This window comes from Phalacrocorax aristotelis, chromosome W (assembly GCF_949628215.1).
Source record: "Phalacrocorax aristotelis chromosome W, bGulAri2.1, whole genome shotgun sequence".
Lineage (NCBI taxonomy): Eukaryota > Metazoa > Chordata > Aves > Suliformes > Phalacrocoracidae > Phalacrocorax > Phalacrocorax aristotelis.
Genome location: NC_134310.1, coordinates 14,574,635 through 14,595,826, shown reverse-complemented (window position 1 = coordinate 14,595,826; position 21,192 = coordinate 14,574,635). Strand labels below are relative to the sequence as shown.

General features: G+C 45.2%; 1 pseudogene; it reads left to right on the top strand.

Annotated features, from left to right (window-relative positions):
• The first annotated feature begins 13,295 nt into the window (after positions 1–13,295).
• On the top strand, positions 13,296–16,199 carry LOC142049667 (calsyntenin-3 pseudogene; annotated as a pseudogene).
• The last annotated feature ends 4,993 nt before the right edge of the window (positions 16,200–21,192 follow it).

Sequence of the window (21,192 nt, the reverse complement as noted above, 5' to 3'; positions counted from 1 at the left end):
CCCGGAACGCGCCGCGCCCGTACAGCGCCGAGCACCAGACCCCACCGCCGCGGGGGGTGGGGAGGACCCGCTCTGGGAATGGCTGCTCCAGGCCGGCGGCAGAGCCGCCCTTAAAGTTGTAACATGGCTGCGGATTTCTTGCAGTACTCCCCCCGGGTGCGTGTATGTGTGTGGTTATCGTTGTGCATTAACACATGTACACACCGGCTCGTCCCTCTCTCCCGAGAAAGGCGAGCAGTCCCCGGGTAGCCCCGCCGGTGACCGCTGCCCGGCCCCGGCCACCCCACAGGGGCGACTGCCTGCTGCAGCAAGGGCGGCTACGGCTGCTGCTGAGTTCGGCAGCTCAGGGAGTGGGAGCCGCGCTGGAGTCGTCTCTGCCGGCTCGTCTCGCCGGGGCACTGCCAGCGGCACCGGAGTCTACCTTTCCCCGACTCTGTCTCTCCTGGGCCACCTCGTCTGCTGCATACTCCTTCCCCTCCCCACTGCCTCGTTCCTATGTGTATGCCCCAGCCAGCCCAGGCCCCCCAGAGAGAGCACGCTGGAGGCAGGTGGGACCAGTTCCCGCTGCCTGCCCGGGGCTTTCTGTGCGTTGGGCACCAAAACAGACTGGGGTGGGTTGACCTTGGCTGGATGCCAAGTGCCTACCAAGTCACCCTATCACTCCCTCCCTCCTCAACTGGACAGGGAAGAGAAAATATAACAAAAGGCTCGTGGGCCAAGATAAGGACAGGGAGATCACTCACGAATTACTATCATGGGCAAAACAGACTCAACATGGGGAAATTAATTTAATTTATTACCAACGTCATGGTTCAGCCCCACTCAGCAACTAACTGCCACGCAGCCGCTCACTCACTCCCCCCACCCCTGTGGGATGGGGGAGAGAATTGGAAGAGCAAAAGCAAAAAAATAAAAGAAAACTTGTGGGTTGAGATAAGAACAGTTTAATAATTAGAATAAAATAATAATGATAGTATTAATTATGCTAATAATAACAATAATGATAATATAATTAAAAGGAAAAGGGAAAAAAGGCAGAAACACAAACAATACAACCGCTCACCACCTGCTGACCAACGCTCTGGTGTGGGGTCCTCCATGGGCTGCAGGTGGATATCTGCTGCACCATTAACCTCCATGGGCTGCAGGGGGACAACCTGCCTCACCATGGTCTTCACCACAGGCTGCAGGGGAATCTCTGCTCCAGCACCTGGAGCACCTCCTCCCCCTCCTTCTTCACTGACCTTGGTGTCTGCAGAGTTGTTTCTCTCACATATTCTCACTCCTCTCTCCCAGCTGCTGTTCCATAGCAGGTTTTTTTTCCCCCTTCTTAAATATGTTGTTACAGAGGCACCTCCACCGCTGCTGATTGGTTCAGCTTTGGCCAGCAGTGGGTCCATCTTGGAGTCAGCTAGCACTGGCTGTATCGGACATAGGGGAAGCTTCTGGCATCTTCTCACAGAAGCCACCTCTGTACCCCCCCACTACCACAACCTTGCCATGCAAACCCAGTATAGTGACGTATGCATGAAGTGCTGTATGCACCAAGTGCCACATGCACAAAAAGCCATTCCCAGCTCCCAGACTGAACAGACCAGGCAGAAAGGTTAGAGAAATGGATGCAACGTGGTGCCTCTATTAGGGGTCAGGGACTGAGACACGTGGAAATTAATGTCTTGGTTACCTCATTAACATGCAGTGAGATGGAGTCCTAGTATTTTAACTAAAAGACCATTAACTAAACCTTTTTACTGCACATATTGGATAAAATGAGCTCAATGCGTTATTCCTTTGCACAGGTTTTATCAGTGCAAAGCCACTAATTTTCTTAACATAACATCAGGTGATGAAGCCAAGACCGAGATTGTGTATCTGTAATACTGCAGAAGTTTATTTTCCCTTGCTATTGAAAGCCACCGAAAACCTGGTTTTTAACATTATTTAGCTCATGTGAACCATAGTGAAAGGAAATTATATGCATATGTCTTAGCTGCACAGATAGGATGGTAGAAATAAATGGAGAGTAAACCTGCTAGTTCTTAATCATAAAAGTAATGTACCTGCCTCTCCCTGCACTGCCATTGTGAGTCTCTTGGTAAGGAGGGTTGCTGAGAGCCCTGTGCACTCTGACTTTGTGGAAACAAAAGCAACCACTGTAAAATTTCCATAGTTCTATTAAAAGCTAACAAAAGCTACAAAAACGTAAGAATTGATTGTATTGTTCTATAGAGGTCATAAAGTTTTAAGCAAAAGCGTTTAGAGCTGCTTGAGATAAATTCTTTTGGTGAAGAAAAAAAGAACTTCTGCTGTTAGGAAAAAAAAACATAAAGAGAAAAATGGCCTAAATAAAGACCTAAATAAAGTGTGTCTTTACATTGTAAGGGTTGCCTCATTTAAAACAAGCTAAAAAGCTGCTTGACATTATGCAGTATGGTCTCAATTTTTTTTATATGTGTCAACATTGATAGTAGGAAAAGCCCACCCCTTGGATACAAGGAGTGGTAGTGTGAATCTAAGGAGTGTTGCTTAGTGTGAATCTAAGGAGTGTTGTATAGGTTTAGTTAGCATGAATCTAAGAGATATTGTATATGATTAAGTTACTGACAATATAGACTCTTTTTTGATTAAGCATTGTTAATAGTTAATCTAAGATTAGGGCCGAGATGTTTTGGCTATCAGCTCACTCATTTAATTAATGACAAGCATTTCTTTTTAGAAGAAAAATGTGTGAGAGTTGCTAAGAGAAAATAGTTCTAAGTTGTTTCTATGTAACAGGAGTTAGGATGCCCCATCCATCAAGATCACCAAAGACCCCTGAAGAAAGGAAAGCATGCATGGAAGAAACTGAAGTGGAGCCAAGAAGAATGACTCAGTGCCAATTATATAACTTATGTAGATTAGAATGAATATGTAGGAGATAGGTAGGCTATGTATGGACATATTGTATAAATATGATAAGGTAGCCAGCTTTGGTGTGCTTGATTTGTGGAAAACCACCAAACACCCAGGCTTGCACAGCCCTGAAATAAATTTGCAGTGTCTCTCCTGAGTGTGTGATTATTGACTCATTGCACACCAGGCGACAAATCCGCTTTTCGGATAACAACATGATTGTTGTGGTTTAACCCCAGCTGGCAACTAAGCACCACACAGCCACTCGCTCACTCCCCCAACAATGGGATGGGGGAGAGAATCAAAAGGGTAAAAGGGAGAAAACTTGTGGGTTGAGATAAAGACAGTTTAATAGGCAAAGCAAAAGCCATACGTGCAATCAAAGCAAAACAAGGAATTCATTCACTACTTCCCATGGGCAGGCAGGTGTTCAGCCATCTCCAGAAAAGCAGGGCTCCATGAAGCATAACAGTTACTTGGGAAGACAAAAATGTGTGTGTCCCCCCTTCCTCCTTCTTCCCCCAGCTTTATATGCTGAGCATGATGTCATATGGTATGGGATATCCCTTTGGTCAGTTGAGGTCAGCTGTCCCAGCTGTGTCCCCTCCCAATTTCTTGTGCACCCCCAGCCTACTTACTGGTGGGGTGGTGTGAGAAGCAGAAAAGGCCTTGACTCTGTGTAAGCACTGCTCAGCAATAACAAAAACATCCCAGAATTATCAACACTGTTTCCAGCACAAATCCAAAACATAGCCCCATACTAGCTACTATGAAGAAAATTAATTCTATCCCAGCCAAACTCAGTACAATGATGTATAGATCTCTTAAGATGTCTCCTCCTGCAGAGGAGATTGTACTGTTGTTGAAGTGAGTTCCCTTGCAAGTCATCTGAGTACCGGGGAAATGCACTGAGTGGCTGCACACCTGGGGAAGCAGTTGTGTTTTGGGCTACAGCTGCTCAATCCTGTGTGATGTTGAATGTCCTTGGTCATCCCTGGACCTGCAGGGGGTCCCTGCAGAATTGGGCCATTGCATGAAACTTGGTTTTGAGCATTCATTCCCTTTCTTTGATTTAAGATGATTAAGGTTTGTGTGGATTCATGTGTTTCGGGCACATGGATGGCCATTCTGTTCGGCACTTGATAGAGTTAGAGCTGTTGTAACTAAAACTTGTTGCTTTGGGGGAGTCAGAAAGGCTTCAAGACAAGAAGCGCCTAAACAAAATTTACTATGACAACATTTGACCCTAGAAAAGCAGATGTACAGAACCATAAAGATAAGTAACTATAGAGCAAACACTAAACCAGAACAGACTGTCCCTCAAGGACAGTATATATGTGATCTCAGAACTGAGTTTGTGCGAAAACAAAAGTTAACTAGCGGACACAGTGAGGAAGAGTATATCCTTCATCCAGAGACCCCTGATGACCACCCGGAGACACCAGCAGGCATGTGCAAAGCACATTTGCATGTGATAATGAGTTATCAGAAAAATAATGAATATGTATATCTTGTCTCAGAAAAATAATGAATAGGTATGTAAAGCTTGTATAAGTTATGCAACTAACCCTGTGCAGGCACTCACATTAGGAGGAGTGATCCCCTGTGCATCCAGCACTGCAAAAAAGAATACCTGCTTAATAGTCGTTCAGACTGTCGAGTCCTGATTTCGGCTTTTCACGGCATCACACTGGCATCCAACGCTGGACCTGCTGTTCCTGCATCCTGTGGTATGTGTATTATGGTGACTCAACTGGTGGACAAGGGGTGAGACCTTAATTTAGGTAAGAACCAGAGTGAAAATGTGGCAGCATAGATATCCCCCTGGGCAATGCAAGTATGTTGGGGCCCATGAGGATTTGCTAGGGTGCTGGAGCCCAGACTACCTGCATTGCTCAAGCAATCTAGTTAAAGCTGGCCCTAATTGCTGTGCTATTAGAATTTTTGTGAGCCAGTGCCAAGGTCTGTTCTTTAGCCTGGGGGCCAACTGCAGTCATTTGACCACTTCCTTCCGGCTCCCTCCCAGAGAGAGTAGTCGCACACATGTAGTCTTGGGGGTGGCTCCTGGTCCCTGTGGGCTCCTGCACCTGTGTGAGGATGGGATTACCTGGGACAGCATGGGCCCCAGCACGCCAGTGACTGTTCTCCCAGTCTGATAATATCAATGGTTGGGCCTGACAGCATTCTTGGCAGTGTTTATTTTCCTGGGATAAGTGCAGCCAGTGTGTCTCCACATCCTTCAGACAGACCTCCCAGTGCAATGGAAACAAGTCCTAAGCAGGGACTCTTCTCTTGCTGAGGTGCAAGAAGGAGAGAAGACATCCTGTTCCTAAAATCAGTCTGAGATGTGGCAAATGGGGCTTAAAAGCAGCCTTAACTTTTCTTTGCTTTGGGTAGATATTTGCAGAACTTCTTGTAGAGTTTAACTTGTATATTTATAGGTAAAATTTAACATTTATTTTTGGGGATGGGGAACAATGTAGGGAAACTGTGTTGAATAGTTCATCTGGGCAGTGTCCTGTGCCCACATTCCCTCCATAGCTGAAGTTCCTTTATCCTTTAGGAGATATTTTTCAGGGAAATACTAGCAGATCATGCAAAGCTTTTCTGCTAAAGCCTTTCATGCAGTAATTCTCTAGCAGAAGGCTACTCAAAGGACTAAGGAGTCATAAACTCAAAGCCTATTCTAACTGCATACTTCAAAGAGAAACCTGATAACTGTGGTGGTGCAGCCCCCCGGGGCACTCTGAGATCTCAGGATAAGCCATGCATATTTTGGCAAAAACTCCTGTTGTGCTGTTATGTTGGTTGCAAGTGCAGTAGGCTGGGGTGGTCTAGCACCCCCTAGCCACACCTGGGCCATCTGCTGCCTGAATTGTATACCAGAATGACTCAGCACCAGTTGTGGCCAGAATGGGAAATACTGACCAAAGCCAATCATCTTGAGATCCTATAAATAGCAATTCAAAAGGGAAACCTTTAGGGTTGTCTGGGATTGTAGTGGGTTGTGTGATCCAGTATTGAGCTGGGATGATTCTTGGGGTAGATTTTGTGAGGCCTGAAGCATTGTCCATTGATGATTTTGTGAGGACTCCAAGGCCTGACTTTGTGAGGTTTACTGACTGTCTGTTGATGAATGCTGGCACATAATAGTGAGTAATTAATAAAACACACAAAAAGGGAAATTTTAATCACAGGTTAACCTCTGTATGTGTGCAATTTGATTTAGAGCTGTCTGTTGGTCTGTGTGTATGACTTGATTTAAACCCCATCTGTGTGTATAATCCTGTTCTAAGTGTTGGGTGACCCTTGCCATTCTTGAATCTTTAACTAAGTTGTTATTTTGATTGTAACAAACTTAATTGAACTGCTCTATTAAATTGGCTGATGCTTAAGAATTATAGAACCTAATTTTGTGATCTGTCTCAAAACTATTAACAAATCCTAAATTTCTGCTAGACCAAAACCATGTAAAAAATCTTATTCTATGATAATAATGATGTGTTTAAAAGTTGCTAACTAAAAGTAATTGTAAACAGCTGTCATATGCTGCTACTGTTCTAATTGGCATTCATCACAGCTGTATCTGTATTATTATGCCACTGGGATCCTGGTGTATTTAATCTCAGAATATATCAACTTCTAAGAGATTAGGAGATCATAAAAGCATGAGGGCAATATATTTGTTAGGGTTGAAGGAAGAAGATCTATGACTTGTTACAGACTTAGAGAAAATAGCTCACATGAAAAATAGATATAACAATAACTAATAGAGCTGTGAACTTACCCATCTGAAAAATCATCTTCAGCAGTGAGGAAAAAAGTTCTGAAAATTTAGGGCTGTTATCTGGGACAAAAATGCAAACTGACTTATTTATATCGGGCTCCTTTAAAAATCACTCAGTAGGAGCCAGTTACTCTTGCTTTAATTTTTGTGATGTCTTTGCATGGATCACGCATAGAGGTCTATCTCCTTTAGCAAGGTAAAGTATGGGGTACTGTACTATGCTCTTACCTACTTCTCTGAGCTCTCTATAGTTAGTAAGATCCTAAAGTGCAATAATGTATGTGATCTTAAAGGAAGTTCCTCTAAAGGTTATGTTTAGCATCTCAATTCAGCAAAGCAGTGAAACATTGACTTTGAACCCGGGGTGATTAGCATACTTAGACACATGCAAGCTTCATTCTGAATTGGTTCCTGGAACTCTAAATGTTTCAGCATGGAGTTATCTTTACACTGCTTTTCTGCAGGCAAAGTGAAAAAACGGTCAGTCTTAATCAGCAAACTGAAATAGAGTGCAGGCATTTAGGAATGTAGAGGTGAATAAACAAGGGAAGATGTAAAAGAATCCCAAATTCACAGGAAAGATATGAGCAGTCATTTTTTAGGCTGGAAAAAAACAACACCAAAAATGTAATTTGCAATGCAGCGTCTTTAAAAAAAATTTGTATTGTATATCTTGGGATGGTATGATGTTATGAAGTTTCACACATAACTTGGTAAAAGTGCTACAAAGGTTTATGGGTATCTGCTGGTTTAGGTGCATGAAAGCCAATACAAAATCAACATTGGGAACCCTCTCTGTTTTTACTGATATTTTCATTGGCTTCACTGTGATTTCCTGAGAGACAGGTTGCTTCCAGAGTCAGTGTGGTGCTGTCAGATGAGGGATAGTTTCAGCAGGCTTGTGCAAAAGTTATTTCCTGTGGAGAATTATTGTTACCTTGGGTCAAATCACCTCCTTAATTCCTGCTTCCTCTCTTCTCAAATCCTTTCCCAACATTGCTCTTTCTATAAGATATCTCACCTGTACTCTCTGAACTACTGTATCAGCTTTTTGAGAACTCGTGGTTTGGGGGGGGGGGGGGATGGAAATGAGAAATAGAAACAAGACTGTTCTTTATTTTTTGAAAGAAATTCACACTCGTGCAGGAGTTAAGATTATATCATTATTAGCTAAGATCCCAAGGAATTAACTTTTCTGGAAATGAGGGAAAAGGGGAGTTTCCCCACAGCCTTTCTTAATTATGTTTCCCTTTGTGTTTTTCTTCTGGGATACCTAGAAAGGAGCTAGGGAAGAACTGGCAGGTATCCTTAGGAAGAGTATGCGGTATCATGGTGGGAGCTGTTTAAAGGCCATTGGTTCAAGGAATCAATTCTTTCTTCCTTGGCATGTTTGAAGCTAAACTTGCATTTTTAGAGTGGGGATGAACCTATACTGCAAGACCCTTCCTTTGTCTGTTGTGCTGGTTTTGGCTGGGATAGAGTTAATTTTCTTCGTAGTAGGTAGTATGGGGCTATGTTTTGGATTTGTGCTGGAAACAGTGTTGATAATTCAGGGATGTTTTTGTTACTGCTGAGCAGTGCTTACACAGAGTCAAGGCCTTTTCTGCTTCTCACACCACCCCAACAGTGAGTAGGCTGGGGGTGCACAAGAAGCTGGGAGGGGACACAGCTGACCCCAACTGACCAAAGGAATATTCCATACCATATGATGTCATGCTCAGCAATAAAAAGCTGGGGGAAGAAGGAAAGCAGGGATGTTTGGAGTGATGGCGTTTGTCTTCCCAAGTAACCATTATGCATTACAAAGTCCTGCTTTCCTGGAGATGGCTGAACACCTGCCTGCCCATGGGAAGTAGTGAATGAATTCCTTGTTTTGCTTTGTTTGCGTGCACAACTTTTGCTTTACCTACTAAACTGTCTTTATCTCAACCCAGGAGTTTTCTCACTTTTCTGATTCTATCCCCTAACCCACTGCAGGGGGAGTGAGAGAGCATCTGTGTGGTGCTTAGTTGCCAGCTAGGATTAAACCACATCATCTGTTCAGAAAAATCCCACTGTCCTGTGCTATAGGAACAGGGTTCAGATGTCAGAACAGTACAACTCATGGGGAAATATCCAGAGAGGCTTTAGTCAAGGTAGTTTAATGTGAAATCAGTTACCCCAAAACATCAGATTCCCTAATTCAGCTACATTCCCAAGATATCAAAATACCTATTCCTGAAATCAAGATGTTCTTGCTTTCTGACAACTCAGGACATGAGCCCAGTTCTGGCCCAGGTCTCAGTCAAAATTTCATCAATGTTTGGCTCCCTTGATATTTCTTCATACTTGTCTGTCTGCTCATGTAGCCCCAGGATAGTCACAGCAGCTCTCCCCTTTCCATACTGCAATCCTCCCCACTTTGCTCTCTCCAGGTGCTACAAGCAGCACCTTCCACCTGCTCTTGGTGACCCTTGCATTGGTTTTCACCCTGCCCTTTATAAATTCTCCTCTGTGTCTAAAACCTGCTATTTCATCTTCTGTCACCCAGTCTTTAATCTTTCATGATGCATCTTTAAAGGTCTCATCAGGGCCACAAAGGGGTTAACTGGGGGGCAGGCAGCACCCAAGCACATGGCAGCCAGTGTGTGTGTAGCCAGGGGTACCTGCAACTTGGTCCATGGGAGCACAGGTGGTAGGTACTGGTTCTCTGCTCATGGCTCTAGCCAGCAATATAAGAGGAAGCAATCATATAGTAAAAAAAAACCAACAACACTGAAACAAAAAAAACTAAGCCCCAAACTAACAAAATGGTTTGGTACTGAATCCTCTGAACATGTCATTTTATCTCTGTTCTTGTTATGGGAATTCCAACAGTCCTTATCACATTCTCTACTATGTATCAAGGTGGCTGGCTACAGTTTTTAATGAGGTTTTCTTTGGGGGGGGGGAAGCAGGGGAATGGAAGTAGAGAAATACAGACCCTTGACACTGATGGACCATCTTCTGCCCCTTTGATCTTGCCTTATTTTGGGAAAAGCCAACTGAAGTAGGTTGAGAGAGAGGTGCTGTGGGTTAAGCCCCCCCTCCACCTAACTTTCAGCAAGGCAGCTTAGGTGTCTAAGTGAAAAGCTGATTTGTCACAGGCTTTTTCAGTAGTTCACAGAGGGTACAGCCTCTGCAGAGGGCAATTCAGCCCACCTAGGGGAGACAGAGCTGCTGCTCAGCTCTTTCTTCTGGTTAGAGGAAGTCAGAGGTGATTAGTCTCATAAAAGAGGCATCTCTGCAAAATGAGCTCAGATGAGGACAGGCTGTTACAAATGCAGGTTTGTGGGTATGGCCAACTACACCAAATTGTCATAAATACAATCTTGTGTATCCTGCCAACTACACCAAATGGTCAGGAATATGATTTGTTACACAGCTTTAGCAATTTAAGATTTATTAATATTTTTGAGATGGATCACAGTATTAAGTTGTATAATTCTTAACAGCATTAGACAATTTAAAACAGCAATGTGATGGACTTTGTTACATCAAAATAGCAACTTAGTTAAAGATTCGAGAATGGCAAGGTTCACACTATTACTTACATAGAAGAAGTGCACAAAGGAAAACTGAGGTATACTCAAGTCAGAATGATTCAGAGGGACTGTGGATGCAGGGGATAAGGAGGACCCTCCCATTGAGTCATGAGGTTCAGAATAGACCCCCTTGCTTTCTAAACTTCTTGCAGAGAGAAGTCTAGGTGCGGCTAGGCCCAATCTTAGTCTCAGACTTGGTCAACAGTTTAAGGATAATATATGTATAATCAAATTGCACACATGTGCACCAAGGTTAAGCTGTGAATAAAATTTCCCTTTTTGTGAGATTTCATAAATTAATCACTTTTATGTGCTGGCATTCATCAGTGCACAGCTGGAAAACCTTGGAAAATCATTAGCAGATAATCCTTCAATCCTTGTGAAATCTACCCTGAGAGACATCCTAGCCCAGGGGGAGATATAGGGTCACACAGCCTGCTGCAGTCCCAGAGGGCTCGAAGGGTCTCCCTCTTGGATTGCTATTTATAGGATCAAGATGATTGGCTTTGGTCAGTATTTTACATTCTGGCCACAATTCTGGTACACAAGTCAGGGAGCAGATGGCCCAGGTGTGGACAGAGATTGCCTGATGCCCAAGTCATTATGACCAAGATAACACAATAGGGCTCATGCTGGGATCCCAGAGCGGCCTGGGGGGCTGCACCACCACATAAGCTTATAGGATGTGAGCGGAGGAGAGAGAGGACCTGTCTTTTGATGCTTGGATGTGTGTTGTTGGGAGTGTTTCACACAGAGCACTTACTCTGTGTCTAGGGCCAGCTGATATAAATGAATGCATTTCTATGGAAACACACACACTTGACACACAGTGCCCTGTGGTCCTGAAAGCCCTTCTCTCCCCGGCTCCCTCCCTGCAGCCACTGCTGCTGGGATGAGTTGCTCACAGCCCACCCCACATAATTTCTGAGGTAATTCTGGCCCAATTTTTCCCCTCCACTTTCCCTGAGCAGCACCCTGGGACAAGTACTCCTCTTGTCTAGCCCTTGCTGTGTGCATATGCAATACACAGATATTCCTTCCTCCACAATTTCCCAGAGCATGAGAGTCCCCCAGAGGGGACTTCACTGTGCTGCTTCTGGCCTCAATTCTGCGAGCTTTCCTTAGCAGAAAGTTTGCAGGCAGCTTCTCACAGAAGATGTAGCCTAAGGAGAAAGATGGATCTTGACCTGATGGCTTGTTCCCTGGCATGAGGGGAAATGCAAGGACGTGGGTACTCTGCACAGCAGGAAATATTTAAGAATTGCCAGGTTTAATGAATTCTTGCTAAGGTGATGATACCTTAGAAAGAAAATGCTAATGCTGGTGTTATGAGTGTGTAATCTCTCAGGTGAGATTCCCTGGGATGTCAGCACCTGTCTGACAGGCAATGGGAAGAGAAGTGCCTTCAGCTTTTCAACAGCTGCAGTCCCAATAACTGGCTGTACAACCATCAAAGTTAAAACAAACTCTGTGTAATTTCTGTCTGCTTTCTGTGTATCTGCTGCAGCTTATGCTGACTAGGAAATGGGAAACACATGGGAGTAGCCCACCCTCTTGGCTTCATCACAGCTATATCTGTTTTCCTGCAAGAAAAGGTGTTAACTTAGCACAAACAATTTTTGCAAACTTCAGCGTAATCCATGCAAGAGTTTTCTTGTCACTGTGTGCTGATTTTGGCTGAGAAATGGTTAATTCTCTTCACTGTAGTGCCTGTAGTAGTCAAGGACCTTTCCAGCTTCCCATGCTCTGCCACGTGGGCAAGAGGCCAGGAGAGGTGGGGCCACAGCCAAGGCAGCTGGCCCCAACTGGCCAATGGAATGTTCATTCCATACCATGTGACACCATGACCAGTATATTAACGGGGGCAGTTGGCACACAGGGCAGGTGGTTGTGGTTTGGGGTGGGCGGGCTGGCTGGCCTGCCCCCCTCCCCCCCCCCCCCCCGTTTAGTATCTTTCTCATTGGTTTCCTTTTTGTGGTGGTGTTGTTTTAACTATTAAGCTGTTCTTATCTCAACTCACGAGCTTTACCTTTCTGATTCTCTCCCCATCCAGCTGGTGGGGGAGGGAGTGAGCAGCTGTGTGGGGCTGAGTTGCCGGCTAAACCCCAACAGTCTCTTTTGGTGCCCAACGTGGGGTATAGAGGGTTTGAGATAATAACAGCTGCTGGTCATAGCACCGTGCTCTTCTTTTTGCAGTACCTGTTAAAGATTGGTGTTGGTTTGCTTAGTCTGCTGTGCTTAGTGATGTTTTGCCTAAGAGGTTTGTTATGCAAACACTGGTTTTCAGCTTTATCTGGTATTTGGGGTTTGTATTGGAGCTGTTACTGTACTTTGGGTACCACCTCATGGAGTCAATTAGCAATTATACCTCCTCTGGCAGATTTTATATGGAGGAAATGCAGAATGGCACCTTAGCTACCTTCTTATAGAATGTCTCTACCTTTATCACAACTTTTTGTATCTTGAGTATCCTTGGGTAGGTAAGATATATTTATTGTTGGTTTTTGGCCATATTGTTTTGGTTTTGGCTAAGGTTAGAAAGCAACTTAAGAATATCACCCAGAAATCTGCCCCAAGGCTTGATAGTTACGAGTGGCAGGGTATGTGGGATAGCATAGGCAAATACCTAGGGCAGTGGGCACCCCCAGTGTTTTGGAGTTTCACCCCTGAACAAGTGCAGAATCCTGAAAAACTAGTAGAATATTTGGAGAAAGTATGTTGTTACCCTGGGAACTCCAGAGAGACACAGATAACTGCAACATGCTGGGGCCTGGCCCATGCATACCGAGCCCTGCTCAACAGTATTCAGTGCTCCCCAGGGGAAGAGAAGGTCTCTGGATTGAAAGACAAAGTGACAGGCACTGTGGTTGCTCCAGCCCTGATGATGGGCACTGTGGTCAAACCAGAGTATCAACCCATGTCAGTATCAGTTGCCCCCATACACAAGAAGAAATCTTGGAAGCAGAAGTCAACTTGTTTAGAACAGGATGATGAAGCAGCAAGGTTGTGCCTGCCACTGTCCAGCAGCCCTGGGTGGGCTGGGACCTGCTGCTGCTCCTATGGGTGACCCTTGGCCTTGAGCTGCCACTGTTCCCTTTCTCCTCTGCACCGTGCTGCCTGGCAACACCTCCAACAAAGCAAACAAGCACAAACCTGGTATTGAAGCTGAGTATCAGGGCATCATCATGGAGAATTACAACATGGTCCTGCTCAACCCACCACTGTTTGTACTGGACAAAGATGCTCCACTGTGCTATGCAGGTGAAATCTGTGGCTTCAGGATCCATGGGGCAGGGGTACCTTTTGAAGCTGTGGTCCTGGATAAAGTTATAGGTGAGGGTCTGATCTGGGCCAAGGAACCAGTGGACTGTGAAGCACATAAGGAACACACATTCACCGTCCAGGCTTATGACTGTGGAGAGGGACCTGATGGAGCAAATACCAAGAAATCACACAAGGCCATAGTGCGTGTTTAAGTAAATGATGTGAGTGAGTTTGCTCCTGTTTTTATGGAAAAGTTGTATCGTGTGGCAGTGACTGAGGGAAAGCTGTATGACTGCAACTTGTGTGTGGAGATCATTGATGGAGACTGCTTGCTACAGTACAGCCAGATCTGCTACTACAACATCCTGACCCCCAATATTCCCTTTCTGATTGACAAGGACGGGACCACTGAGAACATAGAGAAGCTGCAGTACAGTGGGAGATCATCTCTACAAATTCACAGTGACAGCCTATGACTGTGGATGAAGCAGGCTTCTGGTGATGCTGAAGTGGAAATCCAGGTGAAACCCACCTGCAAGCCCAGCTGGTAGGGCCAGAGCAAGAGGATTGAGCGTACCCTGGGTGCAGGCAGCCTCATGCTCTTCCCCAGCATTCACCTGGACACCTGTGATGAGCCCCTGTGGAACATCCAGGCATTGGTGGAGTTGCAGACAAACCATGTGGCCAAGGGCTGTGACTGGGATAACTACTCTGAGAAGTCACTAAGCAAACTCTGTGGTGCTGCCTCAGGAGAGATTGACCTGCTGCCAGTGCCTAGACCCACAGCGAACTGGACCGTGTGGCTCTGCACTACAGCCAGGACAGCAGCCTTATCTACTGGTTCAATGGCAGCCAGGCTGCCCAGGTGCCTGTGGTGAATGGTCTGAATGCCCATGAGGGGCTGAGTGACCACTTCACCCTGTCTGTATGGATGAAGTATGCCATGGTGCCTGGCAAAGGCAGGTGGGAAGAGGAGATGGTGATATGCAGCACAGTGCAGAGCGAGGATGGCTACTCGCATTACTCTCTGGCTGTGCACGGCTGCCAGCTTGCTTTCCTCTACTGGCCATTGCTGGAAAGTGCAAGGCCCGTGAAATTCCTCTGGAAGCTTGAGCAGGTCTGTGATGATGAATGGCACCATTATGCCCTCAACCTGGAGTTCCCCACTGTCATGCTCTACGTGGATGGTGTCTTTTATGACCCTGCCCTCATTAATGACAATGGCCTCATTCACCCTCCATGGCAGGAACCCTTGCTCGTGATTGGAGCCTGCTGGACCGAGGAGAAAAACAAGAGAAAATCAAAGGAAATGAGAACTCCACTGATACTGTACAAGGAGATCCTCTGTCTATACACCACTACTTCCATGGTTACTTGGCTGGCTTCGCTGTGTGCCCTGGTAGCTTGGAGAGCTGGGAGGTTATTGAATGCCTGTATGCCTGCCGTGAGTGGCTTGATTACAGTGACTTCAACAGTCTGGGCAAAGGGATGTGAACCCCTCTCAGTCCCTGCTCACCTTGGAGGGTGATGATGTGGAAACCTTCAACCATGCAATCCAGCATGTGGCTTACATGAATTCCCTGCGCTTTGCTACCCCTGGAGTCTGGCTGCTCAGGCTCACTGCTACTGTCAAGTGTCTCAGTAAAGAGTCATGTGTTTCCATTTCTGATGTGGAAGGTTACATTGTGGTGCTACAGCCTGATGCCCCCCAAATCCTGTTGAGTGGCGGTGCCCACTTTGCTCATCCTGCATCAGACTTTGAGGGTCCTGATGGGGTGCCCCTGTTCCCCAACCTCCAGATCACCTGCTCTATTTCTCACCAGGTGGAGGCCAAGAAGGATGAGAATTGGCATGGTACTGTGACAGACACACGAATGTCAGATGAGATTGTGCACAACCTGGATGGCTGCGAGATCTCACTGGTAGGAGATGACTTGGACCCAGAGAGGGAGTATCTGCTCCTGGATGGGGCACTGCTGCAGCAGTGGGGCCTGAAGCTTGTTAAAACCTCTGCCTACCTGACCATCACAGGTGTGATGCAGTTTATAAGGAAATACTATGCCAGGTCTCACACCACATCAACCATGGCGCTACCTTTTATGAAAGGAAGTTTCACCTGTCCTGCACTGAGATGAATGGATGCTACTCTAGCAATGAGTTTACTGTTGAGATGAATGTCCTCCACAACATGAACTGAGCTGCTCATCCTAACCATATTCTGAGTTCCCAGCAGTTCATGCACCGAGGCCATCATTTACCCGCAGAGCTATCTGGGCACAGCTTGGCAAGCACCAATAAAAACCCAATGGACCCCAGTGCTGCCACTGTCATCATTGTGGTGTGTGTGGGCTCCCGGGAACTCATGGTGATCCTTGGCATCCTGCGCATCCACTCCCTGCACCGGTGGGGAGTGGGGCAAGAGGTCCCTGGGGCTGCTGAAAGAGAGCACAGAAGCAAGCACTGGAGGCAAAGAGAATGACACGTTCTGGGATGACTCAGCCCTCACCATCATAGTCAACCTAATGGAATCCTACCAGAACTGCCAGGAGAGGGCAGCAGAAAGCAGCGAGGGTAGAACTAGTGAGGGCCTGGAGAATGAAGATGAAAGCACTGACTCGGAGACACCTGACTCCCTGGACAGCAATGATGTGGATGCTCATATCCCCAAAAGTTGGGCCACTGAAGAACACTGAAACAACCAGCAGGTGGATCAGGCTGCCAAGATTGAAGTGGCTGAGGTGGATCTGGACTGGCAACATAAGGGTGAACTGTTTATAGCTTGGTGGGCCCATGACACCTCAGGCCATCAAGGGAGAGATGCAACATACAGGTGGGCTCGTGATCGAGGGGTGGACTTGACCATGGATGTTATTGCACAGGCTATCCATGAATGTGAAACATGTGCTGCAATCAAGCAAGCGAAGCAGGTAAAGCCTCTGTGGTATGGGGGACAATGGCTGAAGTATAAATATGGGGAGGCCTGGCAAATTGATAATATCACACTCCCACAAACCCATCAAGGCAAGCGCCGTGTGTTTACAATGGTGGAAGCAACCACCAGCTGGCTGGAAACATATCCTGTCCCCCATACCACTGCCTGGAACACTATCCTGGGTCTTGAAAAAACAAGTCCTGAGGTGACATGGCACCCCAGAGAGAATTGAGTCAGACAACGGGACTCATTTCTGAAACAACCTCATAGACAGCTGGGCCAAAGAGCATGGTATTGAGTGGGTGTATCACATCCCCTATCATGCACCAGCCTCTGGGAAAACTGAACAGTACAATGGACTGTTAAAGACTACACTGAGAGCAATGGGGGGGACACACATTTAAATATTGGGATACACATTTAGGAAAAGCCACTTGGCTAGTCAACACTAGGGGATCTGCCAATCAAGCTGGCCCTGCCCAATCAGAAATCCTACATACTGTGGAAGGGGATAGAGTCCCTGTAGTGCACGCAAAAAGTATGCTGGGCAAAACAGTCTGGGTTCTTCCTGCCTCAGGCAAAGGCAAACCCATTTGTGGGATTGCTTTTGCTCGAGGACCTGGGTGCACTTGGTGGGTGATGTGGGAGGATGGAGGAGTCCAATGTGTGCCTCAAGGGGATTTGATTTTGGGTGAAGACAGCCAGTGAACTGAAAGGCATAATGCAAACTGCTGTGTAATATTGTATGTTATCTTTTTTGTGGTTGCTATAGACCGTGTCAATGATATCAGAGTACAAATCTCCTGATCCATGGAAGATGAACTTTGATGAAACAAGCAAAGTGCAGCAGTGATGGAATGATGACTGACTTGGTATGCAGCAACCCAACGCCACACACACCATCTCTCCTGCCCTGAAAGACTGATACAACAGATGGTGCCCGGAGTCATGGATGAGGTGAACTCAATGGATATTTTTATGGGCATTTTACAGGGGTGGTTCATAGATGAAGGGAATGATGTCTGTGTATTATGTCAAAGGATGGGAAGGGGAGGGGTGGTGGTTGGTAAGGTTGTATTGGATAGTATTGGGACCTGGGCATGGTGTAAATGGTATGGAATAAGGGGTGGAGAATGTGCTGGTTTTGGCTAAGAGTTAATTTTCTTCACTGTAGTGCCTGTAGTAGCCAGGGACCTTTTCAGCTTCCCATGCTCTGCTATGTGGGCAAGAGGCTGGGAGGGGTGGGGCCACAGCCAAGACAGCTGACCCCAATTGGCCAATGGGATCTTCATTCCATACCATGTGATGCCATGACCACTATATTAACCAGGGGAGGTGATTGCAGCTTGGGCACTGGTGTTGTTGGGTGGTTGCCTTGTTTGTTTTGGTTGTTTATTTCTGTACCGTGGGTTTTGCCACTCTTGTTATTTTCCTTTTCATTACATTACTATTGTTGTTATTGTTTTAGTTTAATTATTAAACTGTTCTTACCTCAACCCATGAGCTTTATTCTTCTGGTTCTCTCCCCCATCCCACTGGTGGGGGAGTGAGCAAGCAGCTGTGTGGGGCTGAGTTGCCAGCTAAACCACAACACGCTGCCAGCCTGTGAAGAGAAAGAATTACTCCAAAGGTAATGACTTGTCTGAAATGGCTGAATAGTTTTTGGAAATGATCTGAAACAGTGGTTAATAGACTAATTTTAACTGTAATCTGAGGTTATTACTGATATTATTATAAGTCCTGTGGTAAAACATAATAAGTAGCTGTATTTTTAGTATTTTATTTGGGAAGAGACCTAAGCCCACGGGAACTACATGAGGAATAACTCTAATGAAGCTGCTGAGATGTGGAAAAATCAGAGTCTGAGGGCTGGTTTTAGACTGACAGCCTGAGGAGCCTGGGACAGCTTTCAGAGGAATTGGTTGCTATTTGCTGTGAGTGTTGTGTGTATTTTCTTGTGGTCTAGAGCTTCCTGTGTGTTGGGAAGGTGGTTTGTTTCCTGCCCTGCTTGTGGGGATTCCCCAGAGGCTTGCAGCCTCTTGGCTGATGGTCCATGCTCACTTGAAATCCCTTTGTCCACCTAGGTGGCTCTCAGGGTCTCCTTTGAGGTAATTCCTTAGGCTATTGTGTTGTCTTGGTTTCTGCTCGTAGACCTGTATGGTTCATCCAGGAAAACTTTGTTTCGATGTGGTATTAGATTATATTCATAAGCCTCTGTATCATTACTTTGTTTTAAACCATTCTTGTTCTTTCTCTGCACTGTGTCAGGGACTAGATAATCTAGAAACTTACCCTTGGTTACATCCCCAGTAATTGCCTGGAGATCTGGGCTCCTTTTTTCCCCTGTCCTGTTTGGTGCTGTTTTTAAAGCACCTTTATTATAGAAGCATAGTTGTGGGAGGAAGATTTAATGTTTGAGTCATTGTTTTTTCCTGAGATGAACTCTGACTTGAACCTTTTTAGAAGTATCAGCACTCTGTCTCCTGGACGTGCATCTCTCCCATTTAAAATACTTAACTGTGTATTTGTCTTGCCTGGATATGTTGTAATAAATTGAGCTGGCCAAAACTCCTTCCTTACTATATAATAAGCTCTTTGATTAGGATAAAAAGATGTCTTTAAATCATTCAGTAGATGATAATTTTAAAAAGATAACAGCTAGGAGATGCAATGCTTATTTGTATTGGGTGATTTAAGTAGTAGTTTGTGTACAAAAGCATCGCGATAAAACATAAATATTAAAGTAAATAAAATTAAAAGCAAAATAAGTGTTCTCCCAGTTGATGACAAACTATGTTTAGACTTTTTAAATGGGGATTTTCCTGATGATATCTCTAAGAAAATGGAAATTTTGGAACTGTCTGCTAAAGACACAACAATGAACTATGCAAGCCTGGCAAAACAGAAGTTGAGGGCCAAAGAGGGAAACTGAGAGATAGGGAAGCACTTGTTTTACGACTATATCCTTGAGGAGAGCTGAGAGGCTGATCAAAGCAAACATCCCGCCTCAGAAGACACTGAGAACTGGGTGATAAAGCGTGTAGTCAAGGAGAACAACTAGTTGGGATATTGAGAAGAACTAAAAGTGCTCAGTAGGGGAACCATCCTTGTTATAATACTAAAAATCAGGCCCATAGGCCAGGAACTGCCCCCCCCCAGTAAGTCCCTTAATCTATGAGCGTGTGTGGTAAATTAAAAGGGAGCTGGACTGTTACATCCAAGCAAGAAAGAAATTAACTAATTATTAGCTGAGTCATGTGAATACTAGCTGTGATTGACATATTTAACTGTATAAATGCTTTGTAGTTTCTTGGTGTGGTGTGCTAGCCTTGTGGGTTACCACCTAGCACCAATCTTTGCACAAAAATTACTTGAATAAAATACCTCCGATCTGTGTGTAGTTTGGCATTTTGCACACTGGGTGAATGAACCTGCTTTTCAGGATAATGCTGATACTGACAGAAGTTAATGAAAGTTTTTTTTGCCAGTGCAGCTTTCTCTGACAACAAACTGTTTCTAACCGCTTTTAACTGTGGTGCCTCTCATGCTGGTTTCTTGCACACAAAAAATTGTCATAATTTGTTTTGCATATGCAAAATCAGCTGCTAGCAAATGTTATCCTACTACTTTGCTTACATTCAGTTTCAGTATTTCCTTTGTGGTAACTTGCTTTCCACTGACTCAGAAGCCTTTCAGCGTTTGAACCTGAGCTCGCTCTTTCTTTGTATGTTCTGATCACACCTTCCACCCTCCAATGGGCCTACAGCCTGCTTGTCTTACCATTTCATGAACTTATGCAGACTGGGCAGCTGCTACTTCATCCATGAAAGTCCCTGCCCAAAGATGCTGGAGATACTGCTGCCCTTTCACTCTTTAAATCAAAACTCATAGTTGCTCTCCCACAGTGCTCTCAGCTGTCAGCATGTCATGCATGCTGAGCAGTGGATCATTTGGAAAGCACCTCTTGGCCGTGACCCTCAGAGGGGCTTAGAGCCCCCACCTTGTCCATGAGCTGTGGGGGTGGAGTGTGTGAAATGGCTTTGCAGGATAGAGCCTGGTACACGTCGCAGGCTGAGATGCACTGTGCTGGAAGTGGTGGCAGGCTTCCCACTGACCTGAAGAGGAGCAGGACTAAATTGTTCCATTGTGCTCTGCTTAAAAAACAAAGGTTACTTATGATCAGGATGTTTTAAGAAACATATATTAAAGTGTTCCATTGCTGGGCACTGGTAATAAGATAAAGCAGTCCAGCAGCTTGACTGAAATAGTTTTTCTATTTTTAAAGGCAATTCCTTTAAAAGAATGGCTTCTTTTGTGGGAATGATTAAAATCCTGGAAGCTGCTCAAGATAGCAGTTGGATTTTGGTTTCCTTGATTATAGGACAGTAACTATTGTGTTTATAGGCTTTCAAAGCATCACTACTCTGAAATAAACCTAGTTGACTAAGGACAGTCATTTGGACAAGACATTTTTGAGCACTTAATTTTTACTCATTATATACAAAATTTTATGCAGACTCACCTCTAGCTCTCAATTGAGTCCAAACTACTAGAAATTCAACAGTTACATTTCCAGTGACAATATGAATTGCTGAATGTTCTATATTTAAGTACCAGAATCTCTCACACATGCACATGCCTCCCCACCCCAAAACCATACAGGAATACAGATGGGAACCTGATTAATGTAGTGGGGGATGCAAGATGGATTTTAAGAGGAGAGGTATAGGGCTGGTCCCAGTCCAGTGAGTTTG